Consider the following 27,571-nt stretch of genomic DNA (forward strand, 5'->3'; position numbering starts at 1 on the left):
ACAAAATCCTTTTATGTTTCATACACACCTTATATACATAGCCTGAAGGTAATTTTATACACAATATTTTATTATTATTAACATATTATTTTTAATAATTTTGTGCATGGAACAAAGTTTGTGTACACTAAATCATCAGAAAGCACAGGTGTCGCTATCTCAGCCACTCATGTGGACAGTTGGGATTTTGGAATATTTCAAATTTTGTAATTCCAGATATGGGAGACTCGACCTGTACCTTTAGACCAGTGGTTCTCAACCTGTGGGTCACAACCCCTTTGGGGGTTGAACGACCCTTTCACAGGGTTTGCCTAAGACCATCGGAAAACACATATTTCCGATGATAGCAACGAAAATAATGTTATGGTTGGGGGTCACCACGACATGAGGAATTGTATTAAAGAGTCATGGCATTAGGAAGGGTGAGAACCACGGCTTTAGACAGTGCTTGGAAAAGTTATTTGGGGGGACTATATCTCCCATAATCTCTCAGCCAGCATGGCCATGGCTGAGAAGCTCTGGAAAGTGAGCGTTCCAGATACAAGTCTTCTCAGGAAATATTTTATTTTAGACCTTTACAAAATGTGTGCTACTCTAGGGATACAGGGAAGCCAACCCTCGGAGTCTCAGCTGCAGATTGCGTTTTGATTCCAAAGTGTGAGTTTACAAGACTTGGCGGTAAGCCCAACTGTCTGAGCTTTAATAAATGTTGAGCTACTTCCTACTACTCCTACATTCCCTGTTATGATCTGGGGCTTAAGCAGAGGTCTGCTTCAGAGCAAATAATGAGTTGAGGGTGTAATGCAGCTGGACTATTCTTAAGGAAGCAAAAGACTGTGCATTTAAAATAGTGCAGCAGTTGAGGAAGTTATAAGGAGAGACTGCTGTATAAACTTGCTATGCTTGAAGGCAAGTATTCAAAGGGCTGTTTCTCTGCAACTGAACAAACCCCTCTACTGTTCCAGGGCATAAGGGGTTCATAGTCCAGACTTCACATCTAGGAACTGATTCATACACACAGGAGGGTGTTTAAAAGGCTTTGATTTTCCTCAGAGGGATTTCATAAAGAATTTTAAGAGATCTGTAAAATTACACTGGCTGTAGTAATATACTTTAAACTGCTGCTGACTTTCAGACTATTTTGCTGCACTTTCAATGGATGCAAAAAATCAAGTGGCCCCCAAACCTTTCTTTTCATTGAAGAGCAAACCACCAGAAAACAACAATATTAAAAACAGGTTTGTGAAAAGAGTACAGAATTCCACAGACAGACGCTAATATGAAATGGCAATATGTCCATACAAGAGTGATCAATGCATTAATTTCTCCTCTGCTCAGAACATCACATCTGTAGGCAACTATCGTTCATATTAACCCCACTAAAGTGAGACCAAAAAAACCTATATGCAATCTTTATTCAAAATAATGTTTGCTTTAGTATATTTTAAAAAGCATCAACTACATTACTTGCATTCATCAGGTTTATAGTGTCTGTGTATCTGCCTTTTAAAAAAGTGAACTGCCTTAAATAGTGCATACAGATCCACAGGAAATTTTAAAGATACACTGTCTCTGTTTAAAAAAAAGTTGTATTACTGTTAATAACAATTGGTTACAATGAGACAAGTGGTGAATCGATACCATTGCTCTCTAAACCGATTCTGGAAACAGACATCAATAGGCACAGGCGAAAATCCATACCAACTACCATTCAGACAAAGCCCAGGATATATCCAAAGTTTTGATCACAACAATTCTGTCTAGGATGGTAAGTTTATTTTCCCACCAGCGTTTCCTCCTTAACCCATGGACCAGAGACATCAGTCTGTTATTTATTATTATTATTATTATTCAACATGAAATGTGGTTCAAGGGAGAGATCTTTTTTTAGAAACTTACTTTTTTATTTCCTCCAAAGAAGTTGTCAAAAAGCAAAGCTGCAAGTGGAAGGAGCAGAGAGGGAAGCAGCTGGAGAATTCACTATTTTGGATCTAGTATCTCTGCACATTGCAAATCATGTTTTTGGGGGGGGCTGGGACCCTTTTCTTCTGCCTCAATAGAGTTGAAAAAAGAAAAAAAAGGCCTCTCTTAATGTTACAGAATCTAGTCTAGTAAAAGGAAAAATAACTGCATGCAATGAACAGCATTTTGGCTCAACTGATTCCTCCTCACCACAACAGTCACACAGGTTACCTCCCATGGAAGTCAATGGAGCTTCCTCCCAAAGATGCCCTTTGAGCATTAGGAGTAGAAAACCCATGGAAGCAAATCCCACTGATATTGATGGGAATAATCCCTAAATTTTCCTGTTTCACAAACAGTGGAAAGTTGTTGGTGCTGCATCCACACTGCAGACATCATCCGCTTTGCCACCACTTCCACTGCCACCTCTGGTGCCCCAACAAACTATAATTCCCAGAATTCCATAGCATTGAGCTATGGCAGTAAAAGTGGTGTCAAACTGGATGAAGTCTGCAGTGCAGATGCAGCTGGAGAGAAGCCACTTCCCAAATGGTCCTTTTTATTATTTCAAAATAAAATCAGATTATATATATATATATATATATATATATACACACACACATACACACACACACATACATACATACATACACCTGGACCAAGACTTGTTCATAAATCTCCCTAGAAAGCTGGAAATACAAGGGTGGGGAGATTTTGATGGAGAAATGGCTCACGCCTTTCTTTCCCTGACACTCTGCCTTAATCCTAGGGCAGCTTCCAAAGCCCAACCTTCCTAGACTCCTTAGTGCTTTCCACGATTTCCTTTCCACAGTTCTCCTAATCCGGATTAGATTTTCTTCTGCTGGACATAGAAGCCTTTTGCCTGCAAAATTGTGGTCCCAACTGCACAACACTGTGGTTCCAAATGCTCAAAACAGTGTTCCCAACTGGACAATGCTATGCTTCCAATTGCACGACAATGTGGTCCCAACTCCACAGCATTGTGGTCCCAAATGCACCAAACAGTGGTCCCCATTGCATACCACTAGGCTCCAAACTGCACAAAATTGTGATCCCAATTGCACAACGTTGTAGTCCCAATTACACAAAATTGTGATTCCAATAGCACAACGTTGTGGCCCCAATTCCACAACACTGTGGTCCCAACTCCACAACGTTGTGGTCCCAAGTGCACCAAATAGTGGTCCACACTGCATACCATTTGGCTCCAAACTGCACAAAATTATGATCCCAATTGCACAACGTTGTAGTCCCAAATGCATAAAGTTGTGATTCCAATAGCACAACGTTGTGGCCCCAATTCCACAACACTGTGGTTCCAACTTCATAACGTTGTGGTCCCAACTGCACAAAACAGTGGTCCCCACTGCACACCACTGTGATCCAAAGTGCACAAAATTGTGGTCCCAATTGCACAGCATTGTGGTCCCAATTCCACAAGGTAGTGATCACAAATGCACAAAATTACGGTCCCAATTGCACAAAGTTGTTATCCCGACTGAACAATGTTGTGGTCCCAAATGCACAACGCTGTGGCTCCAAATGCACCAAACAGTGGCCACCACTGCACACTGTTGGGATCCGAATTGCACAAAACTGATCCGAATTGCACAGCTTTGTGGTCCCAATTCCACGACGTTGTGGTCCCCACTGCACATAACAGTGATCCCAATTCCACAAAAGTTGTGGTCCCAACGTGCACAACATAGTGGAAACTTGCAAACACACACGCATGGGAGGGAGGAAGCCGGCAGCAGAGAAGAAGGGATGAGAAAGAGGGAGGGAAGGATGAAAGAGAGTGCTCAGCCCAGTTTAAAAGGAGAGATAATAAATAATAATAATAATAATAATAATAATAACCACACACACACACACCCTGCTATTGTAGCCCTTTTTACCTTATATTGCAGCAAAATGCACTTCTTTAATAGTCCATGCTCCAGCAGCTGGGGAGGAAGAGAGCCTGAGAAACAGAGAGCAAGAGCAAGGAGCTGCAGAGGCAGAAAGAGGGAGATACTGTACAACTGAGCAGCAGCAGCAGCAGCAGCATCCACCCGCTTCTGCTGGCCTCCCGATGACGTCAGAGCCTCCGTCACAATGGCTGGCTAGGCAAACCCAAAGAGTGTCCGTCGCCCTGGCAACCCCGGCCCGGGCCTGGCCACGCCTTTCCCCGCCCTCTTTGCTTTCGGACCCTTCCTTCCCTCTTCTTTTCCAGGACGCGTCCTCCATTTCCAGGACGCGTCCTCCATTCCCATCTTTTCTGCCCAGCAGGAGTCCCCAAAGGTCCTGCCATGTGGAGCAGGGATTGACATTTCTAGGAAAGGGTTTTGAACTTTTCTTTGCTCCTTGCCCTGCATTGCCACTTTCTCTGTCCAGGAGGCATCCCAACATGTCCTCCCATTTGGAGAAACATTCAGGGGCCATTTAACAAATGCAAACAAAAATCAATCAATGATATCTTTTATTGGCCGACCGAAATGCACAATATCCTTGCTGCAAGCTTTCGAAGCTCCACTGACATCTTCATCAGGCAAGATGCTGCATCCCATTTGGAGCAAAGCTAAGAAGCTGGGATTGACATTTCTAGCAGGTTTTGAGCTTTTCTTTGGCATGCCCTACGTTTTTCTGGAGTGTCCTCCATTTTGAGCAGGACTGAGAAGCAGGAATTGGCATTTCTAGGAGGGTTTGGGGCTTTTCTTTGGCCACGTCCTACAGTTTCTTGGAGTGTCTTCCATTTGCAGCAGGTCCGAGAAGCAGGAAATGCAAGAAAAGCTGAAAGCACTTCTAGAAATGTCACTTCATGTTTCCTAGTCCTTCTTAAAATGGAGGTGGTTTTGAGATTCCTCCAGGACAGAAGGTAGAAATGGAGGACATGCCCTGGAAAAGGAGGATGCCTGGTCACCCTTGCCAAACCACATTAATTCTGCAGTATAGATGCAGCCAGAAAGTGAGTGCTCTGGTTAGTACTTGGATGGGAGACTGCCAAGGAATATCACCAAAGAGTACCAAGTGCTGTCAGTTATTTTTAAAAAGAAGGCAATGGCAAACCACCTCTGAGTATTTCTTGCCTAAGAAAGCTCTGTGAAATTGATGGGGTCTCCATAGGTTGACAAGCAACTTGGAAGGCATGCATGCGCACACTCACACAAATTTAAAAACACATGCTCTCATTTATTTATTTATGTTACATAGTTATAAACTGCCTTTCTGGAGTGGGTGTATGTTCCTTTAAGTTGCCTGTTGACCTATGGCAACCTATGAATGAATTTCATAGGGTTTTCTTCAGTAAGGAATATTACTCAGAGATGGTTTTGCCAGTACTTTTCTCTGAAATATAGCACTTGGGAATCACTGACAATCCCCCATCCAAATACTAACCAAGGCTGACCCAGCTCAATTTCCAAGATCACCTACCCACAAATCTATTCAAAGACATAGCTGTGTGAGTCTGAAAAATCAGTACGCAAAGAGATCTGTGCAAAAGAAGTTGCACCATAAGTCTTCATCACTTGAGGGAAATCGGGAAAAATCGGGGGTTTAAATAGCTATTATCCCATGCAAAACGTGATGTCACTATTAAGATTTTCACACAACGTCACTATTAAACAGGCAATAAACAGCAATAAATCATTCACAGGGAAATCCCAAATATGATTTGTTGCTGTTTATTGCCTGTTTATTTCCTGTTTAATAGTGATGTGTGTGAAAATCTTAATTTGCAATATCGTGTTTTGCACTGGGTAATCACTGTTTAAACCCCTAATTTTCCCCATGTGATAAGGTCCATAATAGACTTGTTCTATTACCTCAGATACCTGGCCTGAACACAAATCTATAGTATAGGAACACCTTTATTAAACCCACCAATGAGGCACAACAAGGAGGCACAAGGAGGCCCCTAACACCCATGAATGTGGAAGGCCAACTGTATACTGGAAGGAGCTTCTAGCTTCTCTATATGGCAGAATGTTCAAATGTCTGCCACTTCCACCTCTAAATATTGCAAAGTGGTATAGCTGAGGAACAATTCTGCCATCTCATCTGCCACAAACCATTGCTCACATTTTTCTTTGTGTGCTTTTAAACAAAGGACAAAAGTTATGCATAATAAAATAGCGGTTGTAGATGTATGTGTTTATTATTTATGTAATAATCATGCATCTAAAATGTAGAAAATGCTTGACAGGGCAACATTTTCTAATGAGAAGAATGCTTTTTTTAAAAATAATAATCTTATTTTGTTTTCTTTTTAGCTGCATAAATCTGCATCACAACTCAATGAGTAACTTGCTCTTTTGCTCCACCAGTATATTTAGAAAGCCATTGTAAGATTTCTTGTAATAGATCAAGGAAAGAGAAAGTCAGAATATTGGCAGGGAGAGAGAGTGGATTTAACAGAATACAGCCAATCTGGATTTTATACTAGCACAGTAAAAAATATGAGTTTCCTCGATGGGAAAGAAAAAACACACTTCATTTTACCAAACAGCTAAGGCACTTCAGGTCATGCAGGCTTTGAAATAAAAGCTGTAAAACAATACATAGGTTTTTCTCTCCATTTGTTGAATATTGACTATAAAGGAATGATTGTTTAAATCATCTGAAGTGGAAGGTAATTCTCCACTGAATACAGCATTATGAGAAAAGTCCCAAGCTATCCATTTTCTTTCTCCTCTTTAACACCGCTCATATCTGTTGCCAGGGAGGGAGCCATAATCATTCCATTTTCAGAGATAAATAATTTGTTATAGACTGGCTTGTAGCTGGATTTTTTTTTTTCTTAAAAGGAGAAAACTGCCCTCTCTTAAAACAAAAGAAAATATAACAACAGCAGCAGCAGCAGCACTTATGACCAGTGGCGATAGGAGCTCTGGGAGCAATTCCAAAAGAACTGACAAAATTTCTGAAAGAAATTGTTATGGATAAGTCACAACAGCACAAAGTGAAACTACTTGGTACATGCCACATTCTCCACAGTATTGTTTAGTTTCTTGGATAGAATTCAAATCATTAATGGTTCAAAATTTCAAAGAGTAGCTCTTTGTAGACTGTGCAACCAAGGAGAATGGGGATCCTGTGTAGCCTTACTTTCCAGAAGAAATATTCCTAGCCAGAGTTCCAGCCAGTTATTCCTGCCCTCCTTGGTATACGGACCAAGTATGGGGAACCCCTTTCAATCCATATATTGTAAACTCCCCCCACCCCCACCCCCACCCCACACACCTGTTTGACCAGATATCCTAAAAATATCATCTATCTATCAAGAGTGAATTTGAGTGGGCATTTTACAAGTACAGTGCGCCCTTGGATTTGGTTCCAGGATCCCCATGGATATCAAAATCTGTGGATGCTTAAGTCCCACTAAATACAGTGGCATAGTGAAATGGTGTCCCTCATATAAAATGGTAAAAACAAGCTTTCCTTTTTGAAAATTATATATTTTGGGGAATATTTTCAAGCTGCGGATGGTTGAATCCATGGAGAAAAAAAATTGTGAATACAGAGAGCCAACTGTAGTACTGCAATAAGAAATCAAATAACTGATTGATTAAAATGTCTAACAGATTCAATTGGTGCCAAAATTAGTTAGGTAGCATATTTTTAAAATAATGAAACTGTTAAAAAAAATAGAAATGTGTATACATAATTTAACATTTTGATGGAACTGTATCAAAAGCACAACATAAAAGAGGCATTTCCCTTTTTCTCATACATTGAAATATTATTGGTCATAAGAAGAACCATCTTGGATCAGACCAAAAGTAACTTTAGTCCAGCATCTTGTCCTCACAGCAGCCAACCAATTGTTGTTGTGGTTATTTTATTTTATTTTATTTATATCTGGCCTTTCCCCCAAAATTGGGACTCAAGATGGCTTACCATTTAAAAAAGAACAATACTGCTAAAAACTTACAAAAAGTGAACATTAGAATGGAAGTAAACTATTAACAGCATAAAAGCAATTTAAAACTACGCTTAAAAAGATAAAAAGCACTTAAAAAGATAAAATGCATTTAAAAAAATAAAATGCTCTTAAAAAAATAAAAAGCAATTTAAAATAGTTTAGTTTTAAATAGTACAGCATCTCTGGACCAAAGCCTGTTGGAATAAAAAGGGGTTTGCCTGCCACCAGAAGGACAGTACAGATGGGGCCATTCTGGTCTCCCTGGGAAGGGAGTTCCCGAGTCTAAGGGCAGCCACCAAGAAGATCCTGTTCTGTTAACCTGCCCTGGTTAATAATGGCAGGAGCTCTTTGTACCAGTTGACGTTTCCAAACACTCTTCAAAGGTAGCATTATGTAGAGCACATTACAGTAATCCAAAGAATGTACCACTGTGGTCAGATCTGGTATCTCAAGGAACAGATGCAGTTGCCACACAAGCTTTAAATGTGTAAAAACACTCCTAGCCAGTGGAGAAGCTTGAGCCTCATGTTCAAAGCTGAGTCCAAGAGTAAACCAGAACTGCTAATCTGCGTCTTGCAAGGGAAAGTAACCCATCCAACCCAGGCCAAATTGAATCCTTGTTCCCTGGTCCATCTTTCTGTTGAACAGGAAAACCTATGCCTCCTCTGGATTAAGTTTCAGTTTGTTAGCCCTCAACCAGCTGCCTAAGAGAAGCTCACAAGCAGAACATGAGTGTAGTGGCAACCACCCTGTCATGTTTACCAGCAATTCATATTCAGAAATGAACGTCCTCTTATAGTAGTCCATCCAGCTTTATATGACATCCATACAATGACTGGCAGTATCTCTTCCAGGTTTTCAGTAAAGGTTTTTCTGAGAACTTCCTGGAGATGCTTGGGAGAACCTGGAATCTTTTTCATGCATATCGTGTGTGCTTCCTCTGGGTTTTAGCTATTTCCTGACAAAAACAGTTGCTTCTTCAAATAATGGCCACATAAAGATCTGTAGATCATCAAAAACAAAGGAGGTGTGTTTCTCCCACTACAGCTTTGCCAACATGGAAATGTATGCAGATTTAATCAAGATTGATTAAAACTCATGCCATTTATAAATTTATTGAGTTACTTTGAAGTAATTATATGCTCCACACACACACACACCTTTTTTTTTACCTACATCTATGTCATGATGTTAGCTCCCTGGTACAGATATTACCTACACTTGCACATAGAACTTGGAAAATTTACTTTTTAATTGCAATTCCGAGAATTCTCCCACCGGCATGAACAATGGCCATGCTATCTGAGGGGTTTTGGAAGTTATATTCCAAAAAAAGGGATTTTTCCAACCCCTGTTTATACAGTTGGTCATCTTTAAAGTGCAGTTATTACTCAAGGTTTCTGAATAACCTTAAAGTTCCCATTCTGTTTTGCCAGCAGTGGGGCTTCTGATCACAGCACACCGCACATCACAGTTACATAAATCAGCCCATGAACTGCCTGTTTTTATTTTAAGAAACAAGTTGGCAGCCCTTGTTTTGATGCTATGTGTAATTGACCACATCCAGTAACAAGCATGTTATGTTATGTTATGTTTCCCCTCTTGCTTCTGGCATAGTACTTTCCATTACTCTAAAGCACTTAAAGACAGATTAGCCTCTGGCAACAAGAAACAGTTTTCCTATTTTAAAAGTCTCTGTAGAAATGTTGCAACCAACCCGCTCATGGGTGGCCAATTGCAGCATTATGTATTTATGCATTACATCTGCTTAAAGTCACATCGACTAGCTACAGTCCTCCCAGTATTTCTTAGGTCATTTCATTCCCACTGTCTTTAATGTAGCAAGTGCACTGGCAATGCGACCAATTTATCACAACAGGTCCAGCAATGAACTGGTTGTGGGAAGAAAGGGGGAGTATTTGGATGGGTAATCTCTGTTGACTACAACTCCCAGAATCCTCCAGCCACCATGGCCACTCTCATGGGATTATAAATCTATGATTCTATGATTATAAGAGTCATAAGCCAAGCAAGTAACTGTCCTAAATGCTGAAAGAAGTCCACAATAACAGTGCAGGTAGACCTCAGTTAACAAAGAAGATGTGTTCCTGGGCATTACTTCTGTAACAGAAAATTTGGTGCCAAAGGCAGAAACAGCATAGTAAGAATAGGAATAGATTCTTGCACCACAAAAAAAGTAAGATACTGCATATTGCAATTCAACGTGTTTCAGCAAACATTTTATCTAAAATTAACAATATGTACTGTAAAATGAAACAACCAGATCAAGTAAGCTTTGTATAAGTAAACAAAAAATTATTGAACCTTCTAGAGATCACTGGAAATTCTTCCAAAATGCACCCAGGAATGATTTCTGTCTTTTATCAGTCTCCGCTGTTGTTATAATTCCCATTCCCATTCATACCCCACCTTTTTCCTGGGATGGGATCCAAGAAAGTTTTATAGTTTACAGTCTGTTGAGGCAAAGAAACTCTCTGACTCGGGATTCCTAACATCCCTCCCTAAACTGCAAACCCCAGGCTTCCATAGGATGTTGCTTAAAGTGGAATCATAGTGCTATAAATGTATAGCGTGAAAGAGCCTCAGAACTCTGTTGTCCATATGAAGGTAAATTACCTTAGCTGTTTTACTGTATATTCCATTTGTGCATAAGACTCTTTTTATGTGTTCAATTGACTTAAAATTGAGCACATTGAATTAAAATTACCACACCGAGCCACTTGGATCACTAAGAAAGCCAATACCTTGGCAAAAATCTGAAGTTTACTTGACTATGTATAGTATGTATGAGAACTGAGAAAATGATCAGAGGAAATTCCTATTAGGAGAAAAGGGAGTAACTGGTATCTCTCTTGATGATTCCTATCCTGACCATTCACTATGACTCCAAAGGCATTGCTAAGAGTGACAAATATAATCTGTATTGAATTTGGATGCAGTCACCAACTGACTTGAGCTTTTTCCTGCTGGTACTGATCAGATCACAATATTCCTGTGCCTTACTTTTCTTTGAATCCTTTTCTTTTTCACTAGAGACAGTGATATTTTGCTTTTCCACTTTGACTGGAGAAATAAATTCCAGCTGTCAGAGTAAATCATAAGAGTTGCTTGATTTCCTTCCTTTTCATTTTTCAGCCAGTACTAGTCAAATTACTCTGAGAAGAACATCACATAAGAAATTGTGCCTCTTCCTTCTTACATATGGGGAAATCATTCTGAAAAAACACAGTAGTGTACGTTATTTTGATCAGATGTTTCATTTATTCCCCCCAACCCTTACAGAAATTGTAGATAAAATATCAGATTGTGCAGGACACACAGAAGAGAAAGCAACCAAAAGGGAAAAGGGGGGAAGACCCATGTGGTATCTGGTTTGAGCTTTTAAGTGAATGACCATTCCCCTTCTTAGATGTCAAAAGGATATCATTACCTATTATGCTCAAAAGCTAACAGCTTTATTTTGTGAAATATGTTAGGCCTGAGGGTCATAGAATCATAAAACAGAATAATAGAATCGTAGAGTTGGAAGAGACCTCAAGAGCCACCCAGTCCAACCTACTGCCATGCAGGAACTTACAGTCAAAGCATTCCTGACAGATGGTCATCTAGCCTCTGTTTAAATAAAGATCTCCAAAGAAGGAGACTCCACCACTCTCCAAGAGAGTGTGTTCCACTGTCAAACAGCTCTCAATGGTCAGTCATGCATTAACAAACCTTTTAATTCTGAACTTAATCCTCACCATCTTTACACAGGGCAACATCCCTATATCTGATATTTACTTAGAAGGAAAATGAGGGATTTGTTCTAACACTCGTTCCTTCCTCCATTCCTTCCCTTCCCCTTTCTCTGTTTGTGTATAAAGAGCAACAAGCTCTCTCCTAGCAATGGCATTTCCTTCATTATCTTACTTAGATTTACTGCATCGCTCCTTCTAAAATTATAAGAAGGAAACCCTTATTTCCAGCCTGTTTTAGGATATGTTTGTACCAGCTGTTCCTCCCACCCTCACTCCCACTCCTCATTTTGGTACAAGAATATACTTCAAATTGAGCATTGCAGCTTACATCATATGACAAAAATCTCAAGGTTCTTTATCTTATGGAGTGGGAGTGGGAGTGGGTGTGGGTGGGGAAGATAAATTATCAGGGCTGTAGAGGCACTATATAAAGCCCAGAAAGCTTGTCACACTGCCTCTGGAGGTTTCTCTGGCAGGGTTCAGAGGGAGCAAGCAGAAAGGGCTTTCAACTCGAGGAGGAAGCTGTGATAACAGCAGGTGTGACTGCAAAAATTACTTTTTTGGAATACAGTCCCCAGAATCTGGCTGGGGAATTCAGAGTTGCAAAACAATCAACTTATCTGAGCTATGGAACAGAGTGGTTTCACAAGATGAGTGGGACTTTTAGGTTTCCATTCTTTAGAGCAGACGATGAATCATGGAATCACAGAATTATAGAGTTGGAAGAGACCACAAGGGCCATCCAGTGCAATCCTCTGCCATTCAGAAACTTACAATGAAAGCACCTCCAACAGATAGCCATCCAGCCTCTGTTTAAAAACCTCCAAAGGAGACTCCACCACTTTCTGAGGGAGTGTGTTCCACTTTCGAAGAACTCTTACTGTCAAGAAATTTCTCCTAATGTTGAGGTGGAATCTATTTTCCTGTAGTTTGCATCCATAGCGGCATGTCCTAGTCTCTGGAACAGCAGAAAACAAGATTGCTCCATCTTCAATATGACAATCCTTCAAATACTTAAACAGGGCTATCATATCACCTCTTAACCAATTCTTCTCCAGGCTAAAGATACCCAGCTCCCTAAATCTCCCCTCATAAGACATGGTTTCCAGACCTTTCACCATTTTGATCACCCTCTTGTGGATACTGTCCAGCATGTCAACATCCTTTTTGAATTGTTGTGCCCAGAACTGGACATAGTATTCCAGGTGAGGCCTGACCAAAGCAGAATAGAGAGAAACTAGTACTTCTCTTAGTCTGACTCTAGACACTATACCTTTATTGATGCAGCCTAGAATTGCATTGGCTTTTTAAACTACCACATGACATTGTTCAACTTATGGTCTAGTAGGACTCCTACATCCCTTTCACATGTCATCTTGTTAAGCCAGATGCTCCCATCCTATATCTATGCATTTCATTTTTTTTTCTGCTTAAGTGTTTATCTTATATTTCTCCCTGTTGAAATTCATTTTGTTAGTTTTGGCACAACTTTCTAATCTATGAGCAATGTATAACCTGTCTGCAGTCCCTACTAACTTTTTCAGACCTTGGTAATGCTTGGCAAAGTGGAAGACATCAGGAAAAGAGGAAGACCACAGCAGTGGTTCCTAAATTATGGAATACCCTACCGGAAGAGATCCGTTGTATCACTACCTTAGAGGCCTTTAAGAAGGCACTCAAAACAGATCTCTTCCGGCGGGCTTATCCAGCAGACTCCATATAAAAGCTTATGATGATATTCCACTCTTGACTATGGCCATTGGCTACTGATAAATCGATTTTTAGAGAACTAATAGGAATTGGTAAATTCAATATTAGTGTTTTATTGACTGTATTTTGTATTATTGTATTATTTTATTGTTGTAATCCCGCCTCGATCCTTGGGAGAGGCAGGAAATATAAATACACTCTATTATTATTATTATTATTATTATTATTATTAGCTATATTGATTCACTCAAGGAAGCCATAGCCCTGAGCAGTGGCATCACTGGGGATGGTGTCACCTAGTGCCGTCCCCTCCCACCCTCTCTCCTCTGCTGCTTCACTCACCTGTTCCCCGGCTGGTTGGCTGGCTGTCCGCCATCTGGTGCATCCTCCGCACTGGCCTTCTTCAGCCCTGGCACCCTGGCTTGCTTGGTGAAGGGAGCCAAGGCAGTGGGGAGGTCAGCAACAGCAAAAGTGTATGCATCCCTTGGTGTATTCACCTTTTTCCTTGCTGCCCTGGCTCCCACCACCCACACCGCTCTTTCTGCTGTTGTGGCACTCTTGGCAGAGAGTGCCAGGGCAGTGGGGAAGTCAGGAGGGACATGTGCCCACTTCTGCATGGCAGCAGCACTGCATACTCTGCAGCAGATAGAGGGCCAGACTGAGTGTCATCCTGCTCTGTACTGTCACCCGGTGTGATCTGCACCTCCGCATACCCTAGTACTCTGCACTGACCCTGAGTTTGTGAGACCTGGACTCATTGATGATCAGAGTTCTTGGAGAACATTGAGAGGTCTTGAAGTTGACTTGATAACAAATAATAAAAACAACATCTATCTGCTGCATTAGCCACTGAGTTTTCTTCTATGATTTACACTCCTGGGAGCCTCCTGAAAGTGCACTTCAGCTTAAAAACAGAGCCTGTACTGCCTGTGCACTTTTTTTCAACATACATTGCTGGGAGTTCTGTTGAGTGGATGATGAACATAGGCTACATCCCTCCATGTTTTTTGAGGGGTGCAACCCTACCAGCCCCAGAAATTGCCCACCTCACTGGCAGCACAGAAGAAAAAAAATGCCCTTCCTATCTAGGAATAGCAACTGCCACATTAAACAATTATCATCCTTTGCAGTGGTATAGACCATGTGGATGGCAATTCCCTACCAGAGCATTCTCTCCCTTCTTTTTCAAGATTCTTTTTAATCCTTTTAGGTACCATTATGCTCCCTCACACTGTTTCAAAGCAAATGAAAATGCACTCCCCTTCCCCCCAAAAACCTACCGTATATCCCTGACCAATTCACGGATATCATCCTCACCAATCCTTATAAACAATCAAATGGATTTATGATGGTGCTATATTTGTATGCATGTCCTTGTCAAAAAGACATAAATCTCTCTACTTCCAATAAAAATAATTATGTTGTAGCACCGGTTTGTCACCTATGATTGATTATCCCTATAGTTATTATTACAAGTTTATAAAATAGCAGGAAATGTAAATAAATTGCCATGATGTGATTTAAGCTATAATCAAGTAGCATTTTTATACCTTGCTTGGAAACTTTCTCTCTCTCTGTCTCAACTGCCATGGCTCTATCCTATGAAATCCTGGGATCTGTAGTTTGTTGTGGCACCAGAGGTCTGTGACAGAGAAGGCTAAATGTCTCACAAAACTACAATTCCCAGAATTCCACAGCACTTAGTCATAGCGGTTAAGGTGAGGTCAAACTGGATTATTAATTGGCATCCCTATGTCACACATACTTATGTTCTTGCAAGCAGACCTGGACTTACTTTATTGTCCCCCTCCCTGACATTGCACACAGCAGACTTTTGGGGAATTTACTTTTTTAAGACTGCAGCTCCCAGAATCTACCAGTGAGTGACTACGCTAGTTAGGAGATGCTGGAGTATTAGTTGTCCAAAAAAGTAACTGTTACAAGCTCTGGCACACAACCTGCTCTTTCCAAATCCCACAGAACCTGAAATTCCTCTCCTGCACATTTTGCCCTCCAGTAAATTTAGTGACACCTACATAGATGTCTGTGGGTCTGCTGTTCAAAAGAAAAATTACCTTGTATACCTAAAAGCCTATAATCCAGAGAGGAGGAAATATAAATATATGAAAACATCCAAGAAAAATATCCAGAACAAATACAAGAATTGGCTTAGTATAATGGTTAAGGGCACAAATTACAGAGCAGGTGATAAAAGGAATGGAAAGTGTTGGGCAATCAGCACAGACCTGCAGTTGAACAGTTGAATGCATTTTCAGTGAAGTACTAGGCCAGCAAAACAGAATTGCACCTAGTAGGTGTATTGTATGTGCCTACTACTTGAGTAGAGATAGAAGAGACATAAGCCAAGGAAAAATTAAACCAGGAGAGAAAATGAGGAGGTAAAGGGGGAGAAGGCCAGACTGAGCCTAAGACATTTTTGTTGCCTGACAGAGCAACAAATTATATTAAGGTGAACAGTCACCTGGACCACCAGGAGAATGGACCTTCCTCTCCCCATACATCTGATGCCCGGTAAAGTAGGTTTGGGGAAGTCATGATTGTGGCAAAATTGTGACAAAGTAGTTATCATAAATATGATACAGTTATGGATGATCATCCATTTTCCTTTTCCAGAACATGTCCTACTGTAGTTTTGTGAGAGATTTAGCCTTATCTGCTGGAGAGCTCAGGTGCCACAACAAACTATATTTCCCAGAATTCCACAGCATTGAGCCATGGCAGTCAAAGTTTATCAAGCTGGATTATTTCTGCAGCGTGGATGCACCATATGGCACTTTCCAAAAGTGCCATTTCACCAATGATCTATAACTCTTTTAAAAAAAAGATTAAAGGGGGAAAGGGGATACTTTTTTGTTCTGATATGCTTTGAATTCAAAAGAAAAAGAAAATGTGGCAGGAATAGCCAGAAAATTTTGTGGCATACTCTTCTATAAACTTTACAGTTATATATGAAATATTTCTTTACAGTTAAACATTGTGTTTATTTTGTTAAATATGTTATAACTGGTTATGATTACATTATTGCACTGTACATCTGTTAACAAGGTCATGACAATTTGCTATTAAAGTATCAATTTTTGTCTATCATTTGTGCATTTTTAAATATTATTTTCATTGCTAATCGACAGCAAGCTTAATAAATTCTAGAAATTGCAATTTACCAGTCTCAAACCCAGCCTTTCCCAATATGGTATGCTCCTACAGTTTTGAACTGTAACTCCCATGACCCTCAGACAACATGGGTACTATCCTGGTTGAGGGTGATGACAGCTTTAAGTCAAACACATCTGGAGGATACCAGGTTGGAGAAGGCTGCTCTAGATTCTTCTCTGTGATGATATTCAGTATTAGATAAGGGAGTTTCTGAGGCTGAGAGTTAGTTTGTGAATTAGAGATGCTGAGTATTGATTCAAAATGTCTGTTGAAACCTTTGCCTGCAGGCTTTCATTGTGTAAACATCTTTTTATGTATTTTGGCCTTGAGACACAGAGTTTCACATCATCTGAAGTCCTCCATAAACTCATTCAAAAGTGAACTGATCAAATGTTTAATTTTTCTTATGTACATACGGCCAGCTGTAGAACACCTTCAATATCCTCTGCATCATTGTTTACCAAAATTTTAATTCTGTGCTGTAGTGGGATGGGGGAAGAACTGTCAGACAAAAGAAAACCAATGCATGGAAGTAGTTGTGTGTTTTTTTAAAGGTCCGCTTGGCTAAAAACAATTTCATTTTGTTTTCATAAGCACTCTGCAATATAAGTTTTAATAACCTCACAAGTGAAAAATGAAGAAAACAGCATAATTTGAAGCTGCTGAAAAAAGAGAGCGAAGATGAGAATGTCTACATGTGTGTGTCTGTGAATTTCGTGTTGCTAAGAGCCCAGTTTATCATTGGGCTGTTCACTTGATTGGTAAGGGTAAGGACAGGAGCAAACATAATAAATGAACGTGTCTAAATAGTAAAAGGAATGAGTCACTGCTGCACCCCAGAAAGCATCCAGGAAGCCAGAGTCTTTAGACAGTTATTTCTAGCTAGCTATATTGGTTAATATGCAAAAGAAGTCAACATTTACACTTTTATGAACATGCTTGTTATCTTTCATCCTAGGAATAGCTAACTAGATATGAAAGAGTCACGAAAAAATCTCCAAAGGTGGAAATGGGAGAGGCCATGTTGGCCAAGCTAGTCATTAGGACTAATGAAGGCAATTTCCTTCACTTATTGTCAGAAAGCCCATTTAACTGTCAATTAGACTGAAGCCCAGATGCAAACCCTCCCATTGCTCAATGAATTTGACTTCATTAAAATTACTTTCAAATGTGCCTAATTATATTTATGGAGCAATGAAAAGCAAAATACTGTACATCTGATTTGGGATGACGGAGAGGGGGTGATTAGGAATTTGCACTGTTGTCTGAAGAATATGTTGTCAGTAGATTGGGTCCAAACTTATTAATGCTTAGAACAGACTTACTGAAATCAATGGTTCCATTCATTTGTTCAGTCTACTGTCTTCATGAGTAAGTCTGGTTCCCACCCAATGTGTGTTGTTCATCTCTTCTGTTTATACCATGCTTCCAGGGCAAACCATTCAACACCATATAATAAACAGATAAAAGCTAATTGGAATACAATAAATTGGATTACCTGTGGAACACAATCCTATCCTCAAAAAACCTTTCTTGGAACTTACTGCTTGATAAGTGTGCATAGAATTGCTTCAATGGGAGATATGTAGAGTTTAATGGCAAACTTGCTGCCATGTAAGTATATATAATGAAGGTGGTCAGTCTGAAGTTGTGGACCCCTCAGATGTTGTTGAATGGCAATATCCACCAGCCTAGCTAGCATATTGTGAAGGCTAATGGGAGTTGCAGCCTGACAACATTTGGAGGGCCATGCGTAGGTCATCCTTAGTGTAAAGATTATCACCTCAGTTACTGACTCAAGAAGTCACCAAATGGTTAATTTGGGTAGCAGAAAATATTTATATGAAAGATTATCTGGTAGTATTTCAAATCTCTTTCCAATGGCACTACATTTTCACAGTGATGGGATTACATGCTGAGAGGCAAGAGACTAGACTGATGGCAGCAGTGCTTTTGTCAAACAGACTTTTGCCAAGGAGCCAGACTAAAGCTTGGTACAGACCACCCCAAAAGGACGGGCTGGCGGTGGCCTGTTTGCCTGCAGAGGGACACCACAGCAGCCAAACTGCCTGGCGTCCCTCTGCCCCAAAAAGAACCCGGAAAAAATAGATCTTTTTAGGATGGTGTGTGCATGTCAAGAGTGCGCCAATGGCGCACTCATGACGTAGGCAATGCACAGCGACATCTATACGCTGCACATTGTTTACGTCAAGATGACGCACCCGTTTGGACGGGAAGCTGCCATTAGGCCACCGCCCACACGTCCTAGGGTTCTGGAGCATGCGGTTGTCCCATGCTCTGGAGCCCTAGTATCGGCAGCAGCACTGCACTTTTGGCACATTTGTCTCGGGCCTAAATATGCCAAACAACTACTGAGCAGCAGCAGTACTGATCAGACTGTCCAAAATAAATCAAGAGATAGTGCCAGACGATGAGATTCCCAGGTCTGATGGCAGTCACAAGCTACTGGGGTACAACAAAGGACAACTACAGGTAGTACTATGGCTAATGATGCAACTGGACTCAAGCCAAAAGGATGTTTAGCTGTTGAAAGGCAAAGTGTCCCAACACTATGTATCCTAAAGTACATGTACTAAAAACTAATGAAGATACTAGAAAAACGTTTATGTATCAAAATATATTAATATGTATTAACACTAACATCTAATGATAGACAGCAAAATATTTAATCACAATACATATAGCTACCAATGAAATTGCTAATAAAAAGTCCAATATTGTCCAAATCTTCCAAAGTTCTACTGTAAACTAAATATGGCAGCAGCTAAATGTAGGGGGGAAATCCTCTTCTCGAAGAGTGCATACAGTTCTGTGGAATCTTTGTCATCAAATATGATTATAAGACAAATTACTAATCTTTTTTTTTAATTTATTTTATTTATATCGCTTATCCATATACAAATTCCATTTTCCCCAAATCGGTCCCACAGATCCCTCTGTTACATATTGAGACTTTGGCGTAGAAAGAACAACAATTAAAGAAAAAAATTGGAAAAACAAACATTCAACCAAACAAAGGGACAAAGTCAGGGCACCAGCATTTTTCCTTAATCGTTAGTCATATAAACATAAATATATGCTGGTGTGCTCAAAAACGCCGACCAACAGCACCATAAATAGTCTGCTATTCCTTGTTACAAATTATCAGTGAATCCACATTTCCTTAACTTTCCCCCATTTCTTTTGAAAGTGTTGCTCTGATTTCCCATTAATCAGCATTGTCAGTTTATCCATTATCATCAGATCATGTAGTTTTAAAGACCAATACTCCAGCATATGGGTGTTCCCCCCTTTCCAGTGCCTTGCAATAATTAAGCGAGCAGCCGTGACCATGTAAAGCAGAGTGCCAATTTGATCTCGATTTAATTTACCTTCCAGATCATCTGTAATGTTCAGTAAGAACAATTTAGGGCTGATCTCAAATTTTGTTTGCAGTGTATTCTGGATTTTAGTATGTAATGCTTCCCAGAACTCCTTTATCTCCCTACATAACCACCACATATGAAAATAGTTAGCATTTTCTTCCCCACATCTCCAACATTTATTGGGCTTATACTGTTCTTCATCTTTGACAGTTTGACTGGTGTCAAGTGCCACCTGTAAAGTAGTTATAATAATTTTCTATCAAGTGGGTACTTTTGGTAAACTTCTGGGTTTTGCCCCATGCTTTCTCCCAGGTGTTAAGGGGTATTTGTTCCCCAGTGTCTCTCATCCACCTTATCATACAGTTTTTTTTACAGTTTCTTCATTTAACTCAATGTTTAACAAGATTTTATAAATTCTTGATACCGCATGTTTTACATCTGAAAACATAATTTTTTCAATGTCCCTTAATTCAAAATCAAACCCCATTAAGACAAATTACTAATCAATGGCAGTCAATAAGAAACAATAATTCAGGTCAGGAATGAGGGAAGCAAGGTAGCACAGTTGTGTTTTGCATAATTCATGCTTCTCACATTCCATGTTTCTATAATATCTGTAATGGAGCTTTAGACTTTCTTTTCACTTCTGAGTCTTTCAACAGCTGAACCAAACACAACAGAAGGTTTCAATAACAATACTCCAGAACAATAGGGAGAGAACAGCAAAGTGTCCCAATACAATGTATCCCAAAGTACATGTACTAAAAATTAATGAAGAGACTAGAAAAACCTTTATTATCAAAATATATTAATATGTGTTAACACCAACACCTGTGCTACATTGCTTCCTTCTTGACCTGAATTATTGCCATTTATTTGAATGGCAATAATAGTGGTGACATTAACAGTGAGGAAACATGCAGCAAAAGCAGTCAAAGAACATAATGAAAAGTCTGAATGAATAATATTAATAAGATTTCAGGAAAAACCCATCAATGTAACCATAATAAAGTTTATACTCCAACTACAGAGGCAGAAGAAGGATAAATTGATAGATTATATGCTGGAGCTGAGAAAGATATTGACCACACATCATAACAGGACTTCTTGTTAATCACAAGTGATCGGAATGCAAAAGTAGGATTAACAGGAAACAGAGCAGAATCAAAGACTGTAGTAAAATTGGGCCAAGGATCAAGTAATGAAGCAGGAAATTGACTGGCTGAATTTTGCAAGGCCAGCAATGTCTTCATCACAAATGCCTGTTTCAAGCAACCCAAGATGTGACTGTATACATGGACATCACCTGATTTCCAATATATAAATCAAATAGACTATATAATTGGCATCAGAAGATAGAGAAGCTCCATTTTCTCTGCAAAAACAAGACAAAAAGCAGATTGTGGCACAGACCAAGAAAGACTAATATTAAAAATTAGAATAACACTACTAAAGAAGAACACAAAACAACTTATTGTGCCAAAATAATACCTGAAGAACATCCCCACAGAATTTGAAGATAATGTGAAAAATAGATTTGCACTATTAAGCCTAACTGACTGGGATCCAGAAGAACTCTGGACTGAAGCCAGTGACATTGTCAGGGAAGAATGTAAAAATAAATTATCACTAGTCAAAAAGAAATAGCAGCCTCAATGGATGACAGCTGAAACTCTTCAAACAATTCAGGACAGATGAGAAGCAAAAGTAAAAGGTGACAGAAATAGAGTCAGACCCCTGGAGAGCTACTATAATAATCAATGCAGAGAAATACACACGTTTTACATGCTAGTATTGTTTAAAATATTGATTTTAATCTGGAATTGTTTAAATAGTTTTATCTCTTTGCCACCCTGGAATCTTGTGATTATGGGGGGGGGGGGGGGGAGGTAAAGGAAAGAAGATGACAAAATTTGCCAACCACTCCAGTTTTTCTTATTCCCTCTGAGGTCAGCTGCTATCCTCACAGGCTGTTGTTGTTGTTGTTGTCATTGTTTGCCTTCAAGTCATTTCTGACTCGTGGTAACACTGACAGTCCTCAGTGCACCTTTCTCAGGAGGAGCAGAGATTAGAATATGACGTCTAATTACCATGAACATTCTGTTTTACAGTCGCTCAATAAACACTCAGAAGCATAATTTCTAATTCTTTCTGTGGACTGTACCTCAGGTTTTACAGAATTGTAGCTGAAGTCTTAAACATATGTGTTAGCGAGATGAGGGCAAGAAAGCATGAACACCAAATACTGTGAGAATTGCAGCAACACTTTGAAACTTGGCAACATAAAAACAGCTTCCAAAATTAGGCAAATCCTCCTGGGAGTCCTTTCTGGAAGAGCTGCCTAAAAGCAGTCCTGGATGAAGACTTTCACTCATCAGGGAGAAATGTTTTCTTCTTCTCATGTCTCCTGTAACATAGCAACCTTCAGACTTCATTTGTCAAAGTGCTAGGCCTTCCTGTCAGAATCAATGGAAGTTAAAACATCTCTCAGGACCAGGTTCTAACAGAATGGGACTATCAAAGCTATGCTGAAACCCTTCTTACAATATTGCAGCCAAACTCAGTGACATTCGTTTTCCAGGTACTGGAAAATAAAAGTCTTGTGTTTTGTTTCACCCAGAGAACTGAAGAAATTACAGTCTAGGGTTGTTTCTATGATGGCTAAATATAAATGGAAGCACAGTATGTTTGTATCACTCTGTTCCTCCTATTTCCATTTATATGGTGTTAAGAAACAACATGACTTTTTGATAAAAGAGCTGAGTCTTTGGCTGTTTTTTTTTGTTTGTTTGTTTGCAATGTCTGCATTCTTGTGTTGCTATTACACACTTTCTCAGAATATAGGTCCAAACTACATATTATTTTAAATGTATTATTTCACTTAACCCTCATGTGGTCTTCCAGAATCCCAGTTTGTTGCAGAATGTACATAGAACTAGACCTACAAAGTAGGCATTATATGACCTTGCACCTGAAACCCTCCACTGAAGACTCTCCAGCTTGTCAACATCCTTCTTGAATTATGGTACTCAGAAGTGGACATAGTATTCCAGGTGATGTGTGACCAAAGCAGAATAGAGTGGCACTATAACTTCCCTCAATCTAGATGCTATAGACACTTTGTCATATATTTCTCAGGAGTGCAGATGTGCTTGCAGCATTGTGGAAATATATGGCTGACTCTTTGTAGAACAAAGAAACAACAATCTCTTAGAGAAGAAGGAGAAAGGAAGGATAGCTTTAAAATGCTAATCAACAAATAGTCAAATAAAAAGGCAAAGGAGGATACTTGTGTCCACTTAGCTAGCTTCTATCTATCTCCTCCCCTTCACTGGTCAAGAATAAAAGCAATGATGCTCAACATCCAACAGGTTATAGTGAAGGTTGCAGGGAGACAACTCCCAAGGCATGTAGAAACAGAGGAGAAGAAAGGCTTATTTTGGAACGTGAAGAGGCATTAAAGCAAGATATGCATCACCATCATTCCCATCTGAAATCGAGACTCTTAAGCTCAGCACTTGTGCATTATTAATACATCAAAAAAGCCAGGAGCAAGGGAAGGGATGGGGAATATGCAATATATACTCAGACACAAGAGGCCATCTGGAACAAAGTTGGGAGTGGAGTGCCAGCATCACAAGCCCTTTCAGCATCATGAAGGACCAGGAGCAAATGGGGGGGGGGCCTTCAAGGGCTGCCAATAAATCTTTCACAAAGTCCAGCAGCAGCATACGGCCTGAGAAAACGGACCACATATTTTCTTTGTCATTAAGGCCATGTAGGACGCAAGACTTAGCAAGAATGAGGTACATTTTGCTTTCACCCAGCTTCCTAAAAAATGCTTTGGTTCCTGCATACCTTTCTTTCTTCCTCCTCCTGGCTCTGGGCTGCCATATTATGTAGTTTGAAGAGTTTTTCCCAAATTCTGGCCTGATTTATCCAGACTGTCCTCATATCCAGTTCTACAGTTAGCTGACCCAGAAGGCTTCACTTGTTCACTCTTGTTTGCCCTGTCTCAGGGACATCACAAGTGTTGCCCTCCAACTATCCTGATTTTGCAAGGACTGTCCCTGTTAATCCTCTGTTGTCTCACTTTTTCAGCTGCTTTTAAAATGTCCTGGTTTCTAACAGAATGTGGCTCGTGAAATAAGCCAAGTGAATAAAACTGTTTACAGAGGGGATAGGAGGGTAAAGGGCGGAGGGAAAGAGGGAAAGGAAATATACTAAAAAATAAGGTACAGAGAAAGAACTGCTAAAATTTGTTAAATCAAAAAACGTTTAGATGTACGGAATACACGGCATCAATGTATAATTACATAAGGTATTATTAATGTACCAATAAAATAAAATAAAATAAAATGTCCTGGTTTCTCTCTCTCCCTCCATTTCCCCCCCTTTATCCGTGTTGTTGTATGGTTTCAAGTCATTTCCAACTTATGGTGACCCTAAGGTGATCCTATAATAAGGTTGTCTTTGCAAGTTTCTTCAGAGAGGGGGTTTGCCATTGCCATCCTCTGAGGCTGAGAGAGTGTGACTTGCTCAAAGACACCCAGTGGGTTTACATAGCCAAGCCAGAATTCAAACCCTGATCTCCGGAGTCATAGTCCAACATTCAAACCACTACACCACGCTGGCTATCTCAGTAGTATGACCCTTGTATATGTGATGGAACACATGCATGTGTATAATGATGTAGAAAAAAAATTCAGTTGGCTTTGTAAGTTGTTTTGATGCATGTTGTTTATTGTGATAGTTTTAATGGTTTAATCACAGTCCATTGCTCAAACCACTACTTCCTTCAGTTGTTGCAAGCTGAGTTCAAAGTGTAAAAGTAGTTTGCATTCAGTTAACTCAGGAGGATGGAGAGGAGAGGAGTGGTGGGGTGGAAGCTTGGCCTTCCCTCTAGGTTCAGACAAAAGCAAACTGCTGAAACCTCTCCTAGCTCATGTCTGCTTTCCTCACTAATAATTCTTTCCTTCTTGACCACACTTTGATGTTGTTTGAACACATGTCTCCATTTTCATCTGTGAAATGTTGGAGGGTACACAAGTGCCTACTTTGCAAGATTCCATCCCCATCCTCAGTTCTCAGGTGTCGGCCTTACAATCTCAAGTAATAGGATGCTGCTTAGTGGGACAATCTATAGTCTGTATAATTAAAATATTAATTGTGGGATGCTTTGATTTGTAAAAAGAAAGTATGGTTATTAAATAGTCTGCCAAGATCCTCAGCAATTTTCATCTTGCCTGTGAGAATAAAAATTTGAGAACTGTTGGCTTACAAGATTCGTGGCTCAGAATGAAAGAGGGCAAGCTGTACTTCTAAATGCTGTACTTCCCCAACTCCACTCCTATCAAGCATGTAAGAAAGAAAGAAAAGAAAAACCTTATTCAGACCAAAGCTCCCCATGGTCCAAATGTCAAGGGAGGCACCCAGTTGACCTGAGGTCACCATATGTAAGATAGCAGAAGACAAGAAAATAAAGGCTTTCATAGACCACAGTCTGAGCATCTAATAGTGTAGAGAAACTAACATCTGCTCTTCTCTTGAAATATTGACCGAAAGGGTCAGATAATAGCAGGAGAAGACTGATATACCACAGCTGCATTTAAAGATATTGCTTCGCTGCTTGTGGAGATGAAAGCACATTTTTTGCTAGAATTACTCTTAAATAAAAGAATAGTGTTGCTTTACTTGGAGCAACATTTGCCTGAAACTGGGGGGCTTTCATGTTCTTTTCCTTGCATTAATTGTACTTTTTGACATATCTTCAATAAATCTCAGTCACTATAATGGAGTTTTTGTTTCTTTCTTTAAAAATAAAGCAGCACACACACAATTCAGCTTTCCCAAACAGAAACATACAAAATAACTGAGGAGAATGCATCTTTTAAGGAAGATAACAATGATGGGCTATTAATTAATTAATTAATTAAGGGTAGGGACCCAAATGTGCAGTGTGCGATAAACTCCATGGCGGAATGGAAGGATGTAAGTGTAATAAATGCTTCTAAACTGAAAGGAGAAATGGGAGGATTTAAGTGTAATAAATACCTTGGGGTGACTGTAGACACTAGCTTTGAAGAAACTGAAAAGAGTGGACAGAAGAGAACTTGTGCAAAATTAAGTGTGGCCTCCAGGCTTTATGTGATCCCCAGATGTTTTTGCAGCACCCCAAGAGTCCACATGCCAGGGACGTAGCCAGGATTTTAGGAAGGGGGGGGTCCAGACTAAGTGCCACCATTATAATGGGGCTTGGGTGCGGTGGCGCAGCAGCACAAACCATTCTATTTTCTAATGGAAGGGGGGGTCCGGACCCCAAGATCCCCCCCCCTTGGCTACGTCCCTGCACATGCACAACCAATATTTAAGGATGGTTGAAATATTTAGTCCCCACATAAACTAATACTGCTCCCAAAGTCTCTGGGGGAGCTGCTGTTAATAATTTCAACGTGTTTTGGAGTTTTGGAAGGGAGAAGTCATGTTTTAGATCTCTACAGACATCTTCTGGGGTGTCACCCGATGCAGGCTGCACCCCCCACAGTTCCCAGTGATGCCACTGCTTTCACTTTGTTCAAATCAGGATGTTCTTTTCCAGTCGCTTCCTGTTTTGATGAAAGGCTTGCATTAAGAAGGCCACTAAAGGCTTAAAATATGGTGAGAGGATCCAAAATGACCCTAAGCAGAGCCTCCCAGCTCTTGAGACTTGTGGATTTACAATTGGCTACTGTGGTGCCAAAAGGCTTTATTTTTAAAGGCAGCTGAAAAAGTAGGAGGACAGAAGATTAATCAGGATTAATCAGGACTGTCCCAGCCAAATCTGAAAAGTTGAAGGGCATGATACAGGGTTTGGGAGCAGGAGGCCTCCTTGCATAAAGTAAGCAGAAACACCTCTCTTATCCTGCCCCAATAAAACCCAATGTAATGTGTGGTATAACAAGAGAAAGAGACATCTCCTCTGAACTACAATTAATTAATTTAGCAAAGATTAATGAGAGGAGGTGTGCAAAGAGTGAAAAGGCAGGCTTGCTGCTGAACATAAAGAAAACAAAAATAATGACCATGGAATTTGAACCTAGACAATGAGGAATTCACAATAGTTAAAGATTTCTCGTACTTTGTATCAAACATTGATCAGAACAGAGACTGCAGTCAGGAGATAAGAAGAAGACTAGGAATAGGAAGGGCAGCAATGAAAGGACTAGACAAGATATTAAACAGCAAAAAAATATAATTGAGCACAAAAGTTAGAATCCTTCAAGCCACTCTATTCCCCATCACCATGTATGGATGTGAGAGCTGGACAGTGAAAAAAGCAGACAGGAAGAAAATCAACACATTTGAGTTGGCGGTGCTGGAGAAGAGTGCTGAGGATACCGTGGACAGCCAAAAAGACAAACAAATGAGTCCTTGAACAAGATTGAAATACCACTAGAAACCAAGATGATCAAATTGAGGCTGTCATACTTTGGTCACATCATACTATGGTCACATCACAGACTGATGTAATATGCTCCTTTGTGAATTTAATCACTGCAAACAGAAGAAATTGCTTCCAGTTTCTTTTTTAAGACCACATGAAAGTTTTATATTTCTTCCTATTTGGCATGGAAAGAGTTTGAGATTTAATAAGTTGGGAGGAGAAAGCAAAATCA

General features: G+C 40.0%; 1 protein-coding gene across 1 annotated transcript in view; it reads right to left on the minus strand.

The window, feature by feature from the left end:
- The window catches only part of NCALD (neurocalcin delta), a 74,652-nt gene extending 70,619 nt beyond the window's left edge, over nt 1–4,033 (minus strand). Inside the window, exon 1 of the mRNA XM_042465737.1 lies at nt 3,882–4,033. The gene's annotated coding sequence lies outside the window, so the exon portion shown is untranslated. The remainder of the gene's footprint in view (nt 1–3,881) is intronic.
- Nucleotides 4,034–27,571: the final 23,538 nt, after the last annotated feature.

This window comes from Sceloporus undulatus, chromosome 4 (assembly GCF_019175285.1).
Source record: "Sceloporus undulatus isolate JIND9_A2432 ecotype Alabama chromosome 4, SceUnd_v1.1, whole genome shotgun sequence".
NCBI lineage: Eukaryota > Metazoa > Chordata > Lepidosauria > Squamata > Phrynosomatidae > Sceloporus > Sceloporus undulatus.